General features: G+C 34.4%; 1 long non-coding RNA gene across 1 annotated transcript in view; it reads right to left on the reverse strand.

Moving 5' to 3' along the window:
• The window catches only part of LOC118765401, a 16,609-nt gene extending 934 nt beyond the window's left edge, over nucleotides 1-15,675 (reverse strand). Inside the window, exons 1-2 of the long non-coding RNA XR_005001263.1 lie at nucleotides 15,533-15,675; nucleotides 13,068-13,075 (exon numbers count right to left, since the gene is read on the reverse strand). This is a non-coding gene — a long non-coding RNA (uncharacterized LOC118765401). The remainder of the gene's footprint in view (nucleotides 1-13,067; nucleotides 13,076-15,532) is intronic.
• Nucleotides 15,676-16,224: the final 549 nt, after the last annotated feature.

A 16,224-nucleotide genomic window follows, 5' to 3' on the forward strand; every position in this document is an offset into this window, starting at 1 on the left:
CAATTATTGATTGTCCCACCATGAGGAATCGATGATAGATGTATCAAAACAATTGTTGTAATTAATAATAAATTCTTGTATATCCCATCTTCCATCTTTCATTTGTCATATATATATATGTATATATATATATATATATATATATATATATATATATATATATATATATATATATGTATGTATGTATGTATATATATATGTATTAGAATAAATCATATGGTATTCACCTGGTAGCTTGCCATTAAAGCACATTCACTTTTACAGATTTCGTTGGGTATTTGATTAATGAGAGAAACAGAAGATGGAAGATATGAGAATGTTTATTGATTTCAACAGTGTGTTCCATTTTGTGTCTGATATTTATTATCACTGAGCTTCTAGAATAATGAGGTTGTATCCCCTAATTTAATGCTTTTATATATACATACCAAGAAGAAAACTAGCAAAACAGACGTTATTTTAACGAGATACATCTTATAATCACCTGAAGAGACACATCTACACTAATGGATACTCCTGAACCAGTTCTTCAGTATCCCACCTTTGAGGGATCATTACTTGATTGATTGAAACAATTGTAGTGATCAATAAACATTCTCATATCTCCCATCTTGCATCCCTTTCATTAATCAAATATATATATTATATAATATATAAATATTATAATTATATACATATATATATATATATATATATATATATATATATATATATATATATATATATATATATATTATATATATATATATATATATATATATATATATATATATATATATATATAATATAAAGTTGGATAAGGCCATTTTATCCTGGGTTTCATGTTCATAAATCTCTTAGCTTTACAGTGTATCATCAGATCCCAAAACTTGTTGGTTTCAGGCCTCTCTAGCAAGTAGCCTCTCTAAAATATGGAGGAGGAAAGGACCTCACTACTCAATGTCAACAACAGGGGAAGTCTTGCTAACCTATTGGAACCTACAAATAACAGGGTCACTTGCAACTGATAGCCAAAGGGTGACAAACCCCTGTTGTTGACATTGGGTAGCAAGGTGCTTTGCTCCTCCACATTCAAATGAGGCCTTAAGCCAACAGGTTCTGGGATCTGATGAAACGCCATGAAGCCAAGTGCTTTATGGACGTGAAACCTAGGATAAACCCATAAACCAGCCTTATCTAACTTTATCTATATTATACACTGCTCTATAACTTAGAGTGTGCTTCTTTTTCAGATTTATGTTTTACTGACCTTTATACTTATATATATATATATATATATATATGTATATATACATATATATATATATCTATATATATATATATATATATATAATATATATATATATATATATATATATGTATATATGTATGTATGTATGTATGTATGTATGTATGTATGTATATACACAGACAACACACATGTATATGTTTATATATATTTATATTAAAGGGTAAAGACCCCCTTCGGTCATGAATGACCATGGGATTGCACCTAGAAAGTTACCCTCCTAGACACAAGTCCGGGCAAGGTTGTTTATGGAAGGCTAGCAGTCGCCCATGCATACCAGCCTCCCCTCTCCACGCCACCAGTGTTATCCAAGGGAAAGACAAAGGTCGATACAGCTTGGCACCTGTGACGTCGCAACTCATTTCTACAGCTGAGTGAACTGGAGCAACGTGAATAAAGTGCCTTGCTCGAGAACACAACACGCAGCCCGGTCCGGGATTCGAGCTCACAACCTCACGATCGTAAGCTCGATGCTCTAACCACTGAGCCATATATATATATAATATATATATATATAATATATATATATATAATATATAAATTAGAGAAAAACCACTATTATGCAATTCAAATAATGATAGACATAAACCAAATCATAAATAAAAAATAAAATATATCATAAAACATATAACTAGATCACAAAAAGTACAAAAAAATGAATATTTTATTTTTTTCTTTATGATTTGGTTTATATCTATCATTGTTTGAATTGCATGATAGTGGTTTTTCTCTAATTTATATATATTATATATTTATATTGTGAAATTTGATTTAATACTAAATTGAATTTTCCCTGTAAGTTTGGAGTTATACTCCCTATTATTATTATTATTATTATTATTATTATTATATATATATATATATATATATATATATATATATATATATATATATATATATATATAATATATATATATATGAATATATATATATATGTGGCTGTGTGGTAAGTAGCTTGTCTACCAACCACATGGTTCCGGGTTCAGTCCCACTGCGTGGCACCTTGGGCGAGTGTCTTCTGCTATAGCCTCGGGCCGACCAAAGCCTTGTGAGTGGATTTGGTAGACGGAAACTGAAAGAAGCCTGTCGTATATATGTATATATATGTATATGTATGTGTGTGTGTTTGTGTGTCTGTGTTTGTCCCTCTAGCATTGCTTGACAACCGATGCTGGTGTGTTTATGTCCCCGTTACTTAGCGGTTCGGCAAAAGAGACCGATAGAATAAGTACTGGGCTTACAAAAAGAATAAGTCCCGGGGTCGAGTTGCTCGATTAAAGGCGGTGCTCCAGCATGGCCGCAGTCAAATGACTGAAACAAGTAAAAGAGAGTAAAAGAGAGTATACATATACATATATATATATATATATATATATATATATATATATTGGATCATTCCATAAATAATAAATAATACTTCTATACTTTTATACTTCTTTTATTTTTCAGAATTAAGATAAACAAAGTTCATTTTTAATCTAAAAAATACTCTCCTTAATTTTCTACATTGTTTCCCATTCAGACTACTCCAGCCTTTGGAATATCATCCTCACTGTATCTTAAAACAAAGATGGTTGTTTTTCATAAGCTGCTCAAGCTGCTCACAGTAGATCTCCTTTGTTATCGTTTGGTTTGGGTTTAAAAGTTCAAAGTAGACTGAATCTTTCATATCCCACCAAACAGATAACAACTCCTTACATGGGTGAAAACCTTCTTAGCTTGAGGTGCCAGTGTTTCCCCTTTCCCTACCCACTGTCCTCAGCACTTGACATTCTTATAGAGTACCTATTTTTCATCACCAGTCACTATTCAGTCAAAAAGGTTCGTTTGTGTGACATGACAGCAAAGAAGAGCACACATTCACCCTATGCATGCAATTAGACAAGGAAAGTTTACGAGGAACCCATTGACCCAATTTGTTGACTTTTCCAATGGCACGCAGGTGTTGATGACTGGTTGAATGACCAAATTCAAGTTTCTCTGCAAGTTACTCAACAGTTACAATGAGATTTTGTTCCATCAGAGTTTGCAGGATGTCCTCATCAAGCTCTACAGATATTTCAGGATGAGGTTTGTCTTCTAAGCTGTAGTTTTCAGCTCAGAATTTCTGGAACCACCATTGACACTGGCTTACACTTATTGTCCCATATACTACATTAATATTTTTTGCATTTTCCATTGCATTGTTGCCTTTATTGAATTCATAAAGCAAAATATGCTGAATATGCTCCTTTTGTCACTTCCACTAAAGCTTTAAAAAAATAACTATTAGGGTAAAATTGCTACCTGCTTTTATAGCAAGTTCATGTAGGTAGCTTATCCCGTCCCCCAAGACTTTTAGCTCATGCAATTGAAAAAACAACGTTATTTATGGAATTACCTTATATATATGTTTGTATGTATATAATATAAATATATATGTATAGGCGCAGGAGTGGCTGTGTGGTAAGTAGCTTGCTAACCAACCACATGGTTCCGGGTTCAGTCCCACTGCGTGGCATCTTGGGCAAGTGTCTTCTGCTATAGCCCCAGGCCGACCAATGCCTTGTGAGTGGATTTGGTAGACGAAAACTGAAAGAAGTTTGTCGTATATATGTGTATGTGTGTGTGTGTTTGTGTGTCTGTGTTTTTCCCCCTAGCATTGCTTGACAACCGATGCTGGTGTGTTTACGTCCCCGTCACTTAGCGGTTCAGCAAAAGAGACCAATAGAATAAGTACTGGGCTTACAAAGAATAAGTCCCGGGGTCAATTTGCTCGACTAAAAGGCAGTGCTCCAGCATGGCCGCAGTCAAATGACTGAAACAAGTAAAAGAGTAAAAGAGTATGTCTGTATATATAGATATATATATATGCACACACACAAAAAAACACATATATAGACATATATATGCACACATACACATATATATATGTACATATATATATATATATATATATATATATATATATATATATGCATATATACATACATATATATACACATATATATATGTATATATAAATTTATATATATATACATATACACACGCACATATATATATATATATATATATAAACATATATATGCATGTATATATAAGTAATTACATGTGCAAATATATATTTATATACATAGATATAAATAAATGTGTAAATAAATTATAAATTAACATGATTATATATATATATATATATATATAGCCAAAACTGATGCTGGGGCCCAATGCAGTCCTCTTGTTCCTGGCTCCTGTCAAATTATCTAACCCATGCAAGCATGGAAGACATTCATGAAATAATGATGACATATATCTGTCTATCTATCAATCTATTTATCTATATACACACACACACACACTTGTTATACTTGGGAATGGTCATATTTTGCCAATTAACCACGTGTACATGGTGTGTGTGTGTGTTTAACTGGCAAAATATGACCATTCCAAAGGTATAACAATACCTGTTTCAACATACAATCTCACATCAAGTATCTTGCAAAACAAATACACATGTTTGTGTATGTGTGCATGTGTGTGTGTGTCTGTGTATGTGTCTGTGTGTGTGTGTGTATATATTTATATATTTATATATTTATATTAGATAAGTGTGTGTGTGTGTGTGTGTGTGTGTGTGTGTTGTGTACACACACACACACATGCACATGCACAAAGCAAAATACAAAGATGGCAATAGAAGTGTAACAGAAGTTTAATGACTGCTATCAAGAACTGAATTAAACTATGTAATTATACATGATATGTGGAAAGAAAATTTCATGTTGCTTATATAGACCCAAAATCAAAAATAATAATACATATAATATTAATGAAGAATTATAATAATAATAATAATAATAATAATAATAATAATAATAAATGAAAAGAAAATATGAAACCAGAAGAAATGCCATTAAGCATTTTGACCAATATGCTAACACTTCTACCAAATTGCCACCTTAATAATAATAATAATAATAATAATGATGATGATGATGATGATAATTATTATTATTATTATTATTATTATTATTATTATTATTATTATTATTATTACAACAACAACAACAACAACAACAACAACAACAACAACAACAACAACAACAATAATAATAATATTCAACCATCTGCCGAAATGACTCAAGATCCTGAAGAAGGAAAATATAATGACCCTAGAAAAAACAGCCCGGAAAATGATGTCGAAACAGAATTTGAAGACCACATGTTTGTTGAGCAACACAGTTAATCTATCATTGAAATGAAGCAGGAAGTTCTGAATGAGCTTGCAGTTGTAGGGCATACAACTATGAATGATAGGGAACCACTCCATAAACTCTCAAATGTACACCAACATAAAACACAAATAAAAATTGGCAACTGCGTTACACTGGAAATCATACAACAACTAAAACCCGATCTTAATAAATTAAATGAAATTATTTACTCTGTCACTAAGGTAATCGAAAGTCGCTGTTTGACATCCAAAAAGCCAACAATACCAAATTCGAAAAGAAAATCAAACTGGAGGAGTAGAATTGACACTGAAATTGAATCATTGCGAAGGGAGATATCAATATTAACTGAGCTAATCTCTGGAAATGATGTAAGATCAAGAAAAGGAAGGAAGATTGTGAGAAGATATGGACACTCAACAAGAGAAGAACTAATGTCAGCGAAAGAAACCCTTAAATAAAAAGTTCAAGCAAAAGCTCAGAGAATACACAGATTTGAGAAAAGAATCAAATTCTACAAACAAAATAAGATGTTCAAATCCAATGCCAGATCATTTTACAGGGAAATAGGGAAAGAAAAAATAACCATTGAAAATCCACTCCTAATGGAAGAAGTTGAAAACTTTTGGAAGGGAATCTGGAGTGATGAGAAATCATACAATGAAAATGCAGAGTGGATCAAATGCACCCAAGATGACTACAAAAATCTACAAGAACAGGTATGGGAAGACATCTCAATCGCCGACCTAAGGAGGGCACTAATGAAGGCTCATAAGTGGAAATCCCCTGGTATTGATAGAGTACCAAATTTCTGGCTCTCATCACTCTCGTCCGCACACAAAATATTAGTAATACTATTTAATAGTATTATGAAAGACCCGGAAAAAACACCACATTGGATGGCAAATGGTATTACTTACCTCCTCCCCAAAAATAACAAAACGAAAGACCCAAGAAACTACCGGCCTATAACATGTTTATCTACTACCTATAAGATTTTGACATCTATTCTAGTAGAGAAAACATATACGTTTATGGAAGAGAATAACCTCTTTCCCACTGAACAAAAAGGATGCAGACGAGGTTCATACAGATGCAAAGATCAGCTCCTAATTAATCGCATGATCTTTGAGAACTACCATACCAAGCGCAGAAATCTCAGCTCTTCATAGATTGATTATAAAAAAGCCTTTGACAGCATACCACATTCGTGGATTCTGAAATCGCTGGACATTTTCAAAATTTCTCCTGTGATTTCAGAGTTTTTAAAGTATAATATGTCACTATGGAACACGAAGCTCCAATTATATCATTCTAATGCAGTATTGCACTCAAACAACATTAGCATAAACTGTGGAATTTTCCAAGGTGACTCACTTTCACCACTAATTTTCTGCATAGCACTAATACCACTCTCAAGTGAACTGAATAGAACAGGATATGGCTACAAAATTGACAACAGGAAAATAAGCCATCTATTTTATATGGATAACTTAAAGCTATATGGCAAAGACGATGTAGAGCTTAAAGGATTATTACATACTGTGAAAGGATTCAGTGATGATATCGGGATGGAGTTTGGCCTTGAAAAGTGTGCCAAAGCCACTTTTAAGAAAGGGAAATTGGTAAAGTCTAGTTCAATCGAATTAGATGTCGAAATAGTAATAAAGGAACTTGAGCAGGAACAAACCTATAAATACCTAGGAATAAATGAAGGCTCTGGTATCCAGCATGCAAGCATGAAAGAGAAGGTTAGGAAAGAATGTTATAGAAGAGTTCGAGCAGTCCTGAAGTCTGAGCTGAATGCATATAATAAGGTTCTTTATAGCTTCAATGTGCTTAACTGGAATACTAGTGAAATAATGAAAATTGACCGAAAAATCCGCAAGCTACTGACTTGTGATAAGATGCACCATCCAAAGGCAGACGTGGATCGCCTTTACCTTCCCAGAGCTCAGGGAGGCCGAGGTTTGATCCAGCTTGAACTTACATACAAAACCACCACAATCGGACTGGCCAAATATCTTGAAGCAACCAACGATTGGATGCTAAAACTTGTTGAAAAACATGAAAGACCTAAAAAACTTCACTCTATTCTCAAAGACAGCAAAAATTCTCTGCAGATCTCTTAGATACTCACTATATTGAGCAGGCTGAAGGAAATGCGCCACCTGCAGCTGCAAAGAAAAGAAAATTAATTGCAAAGACAAAAGCACATGAAAATTTAGCTAGCAGATGGGAACAGAAACCTCTCCATGGCAAGTATGTGGCCCGTAGCAAACAAGCTGATGTCGACCAGAAACACACGCACCAATGGTTACGAAGCTCAGGGCTAAAAGCAGAGAGTGAAGGTTTCATATTAGCTGCTCAAGATCAAAGCTTATTAACCCGGAACTACGAAGCCAATGTGATGAAAAATGGAGCTGACCCAAAATGCCAATTCTGTAACGATGAGATTGAAACAATAGACCACCTAATCTACGGGTGTAGTCTTAGCACCTGCAGAATATAAAGCAAGACATGACAGAGTTGGCCAGTATTTACATTGGACAATATGTCGGCATTATAAAATCAAAACCGCTGACAAATGGTATAAACATCATCCTGAAGTTGTGACTGAGGGAGAAAATGTGTCAATTCTATGGGACTTCCCCATGCTGACCAACAGGACTATAAAAGCTAATAAACCGGATATTATTATAAAAGATCAGACAAAAAGGATGTGTTAAATTAGTTGACATGAGTATTCCCTATGATCACAATATAGCGGCAAAAGAATTTGACAAGATTAGTAAATATAAAGACCTGCTAATAGAAATTGAAAAAATGTGGCATCTCAAGGCAACTACTGTACCAGTGATTGTAGGATCTCTAGGAATGATAAAAAAAGGTACTGAAACCTATTTGAAAATGATTCCAGTCTTACCTTCCCTACAGGAAGTGCAAAAAATCGTATTAACTGGAACGGCTCATGTACTGAGAAGAGCACTTTTACTGTGAAAATAACATCCATCCATGAATTTATTTATTTATTAATTTTTAAATACATATTTTATCTGTGAATTTGCACGTGTAATCTGGGAATGAATGCAATGCCCTTCTCTGCCCTAGGTGTATGGAAAACACTCGGCGAGAAACGGAAGAAAATTTGAAGAAAGAAGGAAAAAACATAATAATAATAATAACAATAATAATTTTTTGAAACTTTGGCACAAAGCCAGCAACTTTGAATGGAGGGTAAAAGTTAATTACATCAATTTCAGTGCTTGACTGGTAGTTTATTTTATTAACCCCAAAAGGATGAAAGACAAAGTTGACATCAGCAGGATTTGAGCTCAGAACTTAAAAAGCTGGAAGATATATCATGAAACATTTTCTCCAGCATGCAAACAATTACAATAATCCTTTCTACTTTAAGTATAAGGCCTGAAATTTTGAGGAAGGGGACTAGTCAATTACTATTTCTTTACTACCCACAAGGGGCTAAACACAGAGGGGACAAACAGATTAAGTCGAATATATCGACTCCAGTACATAGCTGGTACTTATTTAATCAACCCCGAAAGGATGAAAGGCAAAGTTGACCTTAGCAGAATTTGAACTCAGAACGTAAAGGCAGCCGAAATACTGCTAAGTATTCCAGCCGGCATGCTAACGATTCTGCCAGCTCGCCGCTTCTAGACAATTACATCGACTCCAGTGCTCAATGGGTACTTATCTCATTGACTCTGAAAGGATGAAAGGCAAACTCAAACTCAGCAGAATTTGAACTCAGAACAAAATGATGGATGAAAGGCTACTAAGCAGTTTGCCCAGTATGCAAATGATTCTGCCAGCTCAACTCACCATCTTGCTGAAAATTATGATTATGGTTTAAAATTTTGGCACAAAACTAGCAGATTTTAGGGAAAAGGGGAAGTGAATTACATTGACCCCAATGCTCAATGGGTACTTATTGACCCTTAAAGGATGAAAGGCAAACTTGAACTTGGTGGAGTTTGAACTCAAGACATAAAGACAAATGAAATGCCACTAAGCATTTTGTTCAGTGTGCTATTGATTCTGCAAGCTTGCCACCTTGCAAGTAATTATAATAAGGATTTCAAATTTTGGCCCAAGGCCAACAAGTTCAGGGGAGGGGGTTAAGTCAATTACATCAATTCCACTACTCAATTGGTATTTATTTTAATGACCTTGAAAGGATGAAAATTGACCTTGTTGGAATTTGAACTCAAAATGTAAAGACAGACAAAATACCACTGAGCATTTTGCCCACCATACTAACAATTCTGCCAGCTTACCACAAATGATAATAATAATAATAATAATAATAATAATAATAATAATAATAATAATAATAATAATAATAATAATAATAATAATACTCTCTGCTGTAGGCACAAAGCTATACTTGTTCATAGGTGATGGCTAGCTTTTCAACAATAGTTTAAATAAAACATTAATGGTATCAAACTCACAGATTTTGGAGAACCTGTAAAGTTCATGAACAAGGGTCCCTTCTCCAAACTCAAAATGCCAAAAGTAAAAAAATATTATTCTATGTGATTCAATTTAAAGAAAAAATTAATTAGTTATTTTATTAGAAAACTAGCTTTATCATCTTTAAATATAGTATTATTTTTGTAGTGAAGGGTGTAAAAATTAATCAGATGTTTCCTAGAGATTCATGGCATAGAAAAGGTTCAGAATCACTACTTTCATTGGCTTATTTCAATACCCTATTTTGGAAATAACATTTTGTATTCTAACATTATCCAAATATCTATAATTTTTCTTGGGTTTTTTGGTGGGATTTTTGGTGGTGGGAAAGATACTGTACAAGCTGATTATTGCTTGGAGCTGAGCTGGGAGGTGAGAACAGGGATGGGACAGATGGGAATCTGGCATTGAATGATGTCACACATCAGCTAATAAAAGTGTCACAAAGGAAGGATAATTAATAGTGTCTTGCCTGCAGATGCTTCACTGTCACATCTTGCCTTTTTATTTTGTTACTTATAATTCTTATATATTTAGACATACACACACAAGCATGCACGTGCACATGTGCACACACATACACACACACACACAAACACACACGCCATTATTGGTTGAATGTGAAAGAAAGAGAAATAAAAGGTCAACAGTTACATCCGGTCTGATACACACGTCATTCATACGTATAAATTTTTGAGTGTGTTAATCCTTATACGACATCCTTTTGGTTTTGTTTTAGGTTGTTGTTTGTTTCCATTGGTGGTGGTGGTGGTGGTGGTGGTGGTGTTTTTCATCTTGTTTCTACACAATATGTAAAAGTTTTAATCTTTTTAGTTGACACAGTTTTAAACGATAAATACCATCTCCACTCCTCAGAATGAAATCATTTAGAGATGTTATCTGCGTTAAAATATAACAGTTAGGTTTAGTGTTAACATATTTAATAAAGTGAGTATCAATAAACTAATTAAAAAATAATTACACCATATGGAAAAGACATTTCAGTAAGTACAGAGAAACAACTCTAGATATGTTTCAGTCATATTTGACCTCCTCAGAAAACTTCACAGAATTTGCTGAAGTTTTTTGAAAAGCACTATAAATAGATGAGTCATATTACCCAGGAGGAGGCACAGAATTTTAGCATGTTTAAAAAAATAAATCACAGTTGAAAATTACTCAGTGACACTATCTGCAGGAAAAGCAATAGTTCAGCTAGTGTTTACATATTTAACGTGGTGAATAGTTGGTTTAGTTGTTAAAGCTTAAGACATAGTACCAGGTTGTATTTGTTACTCCACTCTGCACCCTCAATTCAAATCTCAATAAGATCAACTTTGCCTTTTATCCTTTAGAAGACAATAAAAGTCAGCGCCAGACCAGAATGGAGAGTGATGGAACTGTAACAGCATCCAGAGATTTGTTTTGCAGTATTTGTTCTGGCTCTTTGCATTCTGAGTTAATCAGTCCCTTGGTTTAGTACTCCTTCTCACTTTTTAGGTCCCTCTAGCAAGGTCCACTCTGATGTACACATTCAGCCCTGGTCCTCAGTTCAAAGATAACTTCTTTTCTTCCAGCCATCAATTTCAGAGGCCCTAAAAAACAAAAAGAGCCATGAATCCTACCAAGATTTGGGTGATGTTGTGTGCCCTGACACTTTAGTATTTAAACTGGCCATATCCAGCCCTAATATTCTACCTGTTTTATGTTCAAACTGGCCAGATCCAGCACCTCACACCTATACTACCATAACATTCTAAAAATATACATTCACATCATTGAAATCTCAAAGCTACAAGATAATGCATGATTAATTCAAAACATTGTGAATAAATAAGCATTACATTTGACAAAGTAATCTGAATGCTAAAAGGCTACAATCTTTTTTGCACTATGGACAGTCTCATGCAATACAATCTTTCCATGGACCAAAGAATCACTTGCATAAAAAATGCAATAAAGTGCATAGTATATAATTAGTTCATTATATATATAATACAAATATATTACATATAAATACTTTTATAATACAAAATCCCTGAAAACTGTAATAATCAACAAAATAAAAATAGTATTTAAAAAGTAATTCTTTCTATATGGCCTAACACTGGTCCACAGGCCTGTTGTTGAGAACCATACCCTAAAGAATCCTGGTATTAAATTTCTTAGCTGCCAGCAGAGCATTATAGTTATTTTCATTAGAATCTCCCTGTCCCCTTGCAAGACTAACATATGTACTTCCAAATCTTTTCACATTCATCAAGGAATCAGCCACAATATGTCTAAAGAATTTTCTTTGTTCGATAAAATCAGTCAAACAGTTAGTCTTTCCTCAGAGCCAGTTACAAAAAAAGGGAATATACAAGGAGAATTAAGAAAGCCCAAACCCAAAACTCTAGACATATCTAACTTTTAAAATAGATAAATAAGTTAGTATTAACATATTTAAGACACGGTGCATTTAAAAACAAACTGAGTAGAAATAAATGTTTAATATCACATTATAATACTTTCTTCAGCTTTTAAGGATCAGTTTTTGAATATGTGTTGCAACACTATCTGATTGTATTGAGTGGATCAACAACATTGCAGTGATATGAGATCATATTGAGTACTATGCATGACATTTGTTCCTTTTCACTAACATTTGTTCTTTTTCACTGACATTTGTCCATAGAATTCAAGAAAAACATTTTGAAACAGAAAAACACTTGTCTTTAGCATATAACAGAACAAGAGAAGAACATAAGCACCTAAACAAAATAACTACTATTTTCATATCCTATATGCTAAACTATTATACCACCAAAAACAATTAAAACGTCAATTTAAGAAAGTATCATTTGTCAACTCAGACAATGAATTCCAACAACTGGATGGCTACCAAGGCTGTAACTGCCGACCCAACTACTTCTGAATTCATTGAGGAGAGGTCTGCTGTACCATCCTGACATCTGCATACTCAAATAGCAAAATAAATCCAACATCACCACACACACCTCCATCTCCTAACAACTACCATTCCTTCCTTCTTTTCCATCACCATCCACTCCTCACCACAAAATACATACAGAAATGCCTACATTTTCTGCACTGTAATCATCCCAGGAATATGGGCTACAATCATAAGAAACATGCGATTTGTGGAAATGCGCATAGCAATACATTAAAATATTTATAAGTTCCATCCAAGGATTATTATTATTATTACTATATTTATTCTATATTATACCAGTACAGCTCAGTGCAACCCCAAAAAACTGGTATCACCAATTGGCATCATTAGGCTGTAGCCAGCATAACAGAATAGGAGCTTTTATTTGCATATTCAAGATAGTTCTCATGAATGAACTTAAAGGATATATATATGTGTGTATATATATATATATATATATATATGTATATATATATATATATATATAATATATATATATATATATATAAGGGGTTATCATACTCAAGCTGTGTCCTTATGAAGCACATCTGCATGTTCACATTAATCCAATGTATGTATATAGATGTTTTATTTTAAATCTTTGTCTGAAGGATTATGGAGAGGAAACTCTATACATGTTTATTTTTTCTACATGTATACCTTTGTAACTCCTATCTTGTAATGAAACACATGTAACGTGGAATTAAAAATGTACCAAATTTTCCAGTCTTCTGTTCTAATATACCTATACATACATACATGCATACATACATACATACATACATACATATATATACATATGTGTGTATATATATATGTATTAGTGCACATATTTATACACAAAAGAGGTGACCTTTAACAGGACACCTTACATGCTAGAGAGGACAGTTAAAGCTCAAACCACAAGAGTAATTTCAAAGGGAACTCGAGTTTTTGTATTATTGTGCAAATAAATTAATTTGCCCAAATGGAAATTGTAGTTAAGATACCTGTGCCGGTGACATGTTAAAAGCACCGTCCGAACGTGGCAGATGCCAGCGTGGCCTGACTAGCATCCGTGTCGGTGACATGTAAAAGCACCAACCAATCGTGGCCGTTTGCCAGCCTCCTCTTGCCCCTGTGCCAATGGCACATAAAAAGCACCCACTACACTAACGGAGTGGTTCGCGTTAGGAAGGGCATCCAGCTGTAGAAACGCTGCCAGATCAAGATTGGAGCCTGGTGAAGCCTCCTGGCTTCCAAGACCCTGGTCGAACCATCCAACCCATGCTAGCATGGAAAACGGACGTTAAACGATGATGATGATGATGATGATGTATATACAAATATATATATACCAAAAGTGTGTATTTAGAAGAAGCCTTAAAGACACTAGTTATCATAAACCAATAAAGATATCAGTTACGTGTAGTTTAAATATTTTATTCAGACTAAACACAAGTCAGTTTCAAAGTTGCATTGGCTGCAACTTGTAAGTCTGACAACCACTGCCACCAAAACTGCAAAATTGATTTCATTTAGATAATGTGTCTGCACACACACACACATACACACACACAAACACACACACACACACACACACACACACACACACACACACACACACACACACACAAACACACATACACACACACACACACATACATACATACATACACACACATACAAACATACACACCTACATTATATTGAGGAAATACCTGGATTCATGTTTAATGTTATGTATTCAAGAATTTTCCTATTAACTTATTAAGCTTTTATTTTATGTTTAGTATAATAATGTTCTTAAGTTCGTTAATATTCCAAGATCTCGGTCACATCTTCTGAAAGAGTTAGTGATAGTGTACTATATTTTTACAGCAGACTACAAAAACAATAACAAAATGAATGCTATAACTGATAAAAACCACAATCATAGAATTCAAAATTTTTTAAATAGAGCCATATTCATGAGTGATAGGAGGCAAGATGTTGAATTAGATGCTAAAACTGCAGTTGCTAGCACAGTAATGAGCCAACTTCAGCATTCAATCATCAATAAAGGGGAGATTGATCAAAAAGTCAAACTCGCTAGCTTCAATTTGGTTTTCATGCTTATCTTCACCTGTGGTCATGAATGTTGTATGGTAAAGGTAAAGTTACCTTCTCAAGTCATGCCAACGCATAAGTGCTGGTTTCCCAATTTCCATGGTGTATAAGTTCCCTGCCTGGACAGGATGCTGGTCCATCACAGGATTACTCACTTTTGCCTGCTGAGTGGACTGGAGAGGTGTGAATGAAGTCTATTGCTCAAGAACACAATAGGTAGCCCAGTCTAGGAATTGAAACCACAATCTTATGATCATGAGTTCAATACCTTAACCACTAGGCTATATGCCTCCACAATGAATGTTGGGTAATGGTCAAAATGTGTATGCCCATGAATACAAGTGGTGAAAATGGGTTTACTCCAAAGGAACACTGCAACACCATTACTCAACAGGTTGCATAGCTTGGTGATCAGGAAATCTCTCCAGGTCAAGCTGCTACATCCCCACATTGAAAAGTCACATCTCTGGTACTACAGACATGTGATTAGAATATTGCAGACTAGAATATCACAAAATGGATTCTTCAAGTTGAGCCAACTGGCAGGAGACTTAAGGGTAGACCAAGAATTAGATGGTTGAATAATATCCATAGTCTCAGTTAATCATGCTTGGTAATTCAGTCAGAAAGTGTAATGACAATTTTTCTTGATAGAACCCTATAAAGAAGGTGCCTAAGAACTCTACTCCTATAAACAACCCTTTTAGGAATAGTGAACAGAGAAGATTGATCAATAGAACAACAGTCAAACAGTTTTCATTTCATGTGTTAATATCTCTGTGGTATGACGTCAGCAGCTGGGGAGCTGATCGGAAGAGGAAGGGCGTATGAGTGACACACGCACAGGCAGGGGACTATTGGGCCTTTTCAATCAGGGTAGCCAACAGTGGTGGACGTGTGAGCGCTTCAACAAGGTGAGGGAAAAGCAGCTGCTACTTTTAGCGTTCAGGTCGGGCCACGTGGAAGGGTGCATTACCACTGGAGAGGTCTACATCGACAAAAAGAATGTAGGTGTCTTACTTCAAATCTCCCACATACACCACAATCTCTAAGTATATACAAATGATTAAAAACACAGCTGTTTGATATCCAACAGTATTCATAGTAATCAGATATATTGAAAATTGCATTTTCATTACTACAAGTCTAAATGATCTGTGAATGTTTATGGTTTCACTGTTTAGTTAGTTTATGGATTTCACGTA

This window comes from Octopus sinensis, linkage group LG11, assembly GCF_006345805.1.
Source record: "Octopus sinensis linkage group LG11, ASM634580v1, whole genome shotgun sequence".
NCBI classification, from domain to species: domain Eukaryota; kingdom Metazoa; phylum Mollusca; class Cephalopoda; order Octopoda; family Octopodidae; genus Octopus; species Octopus sinensis.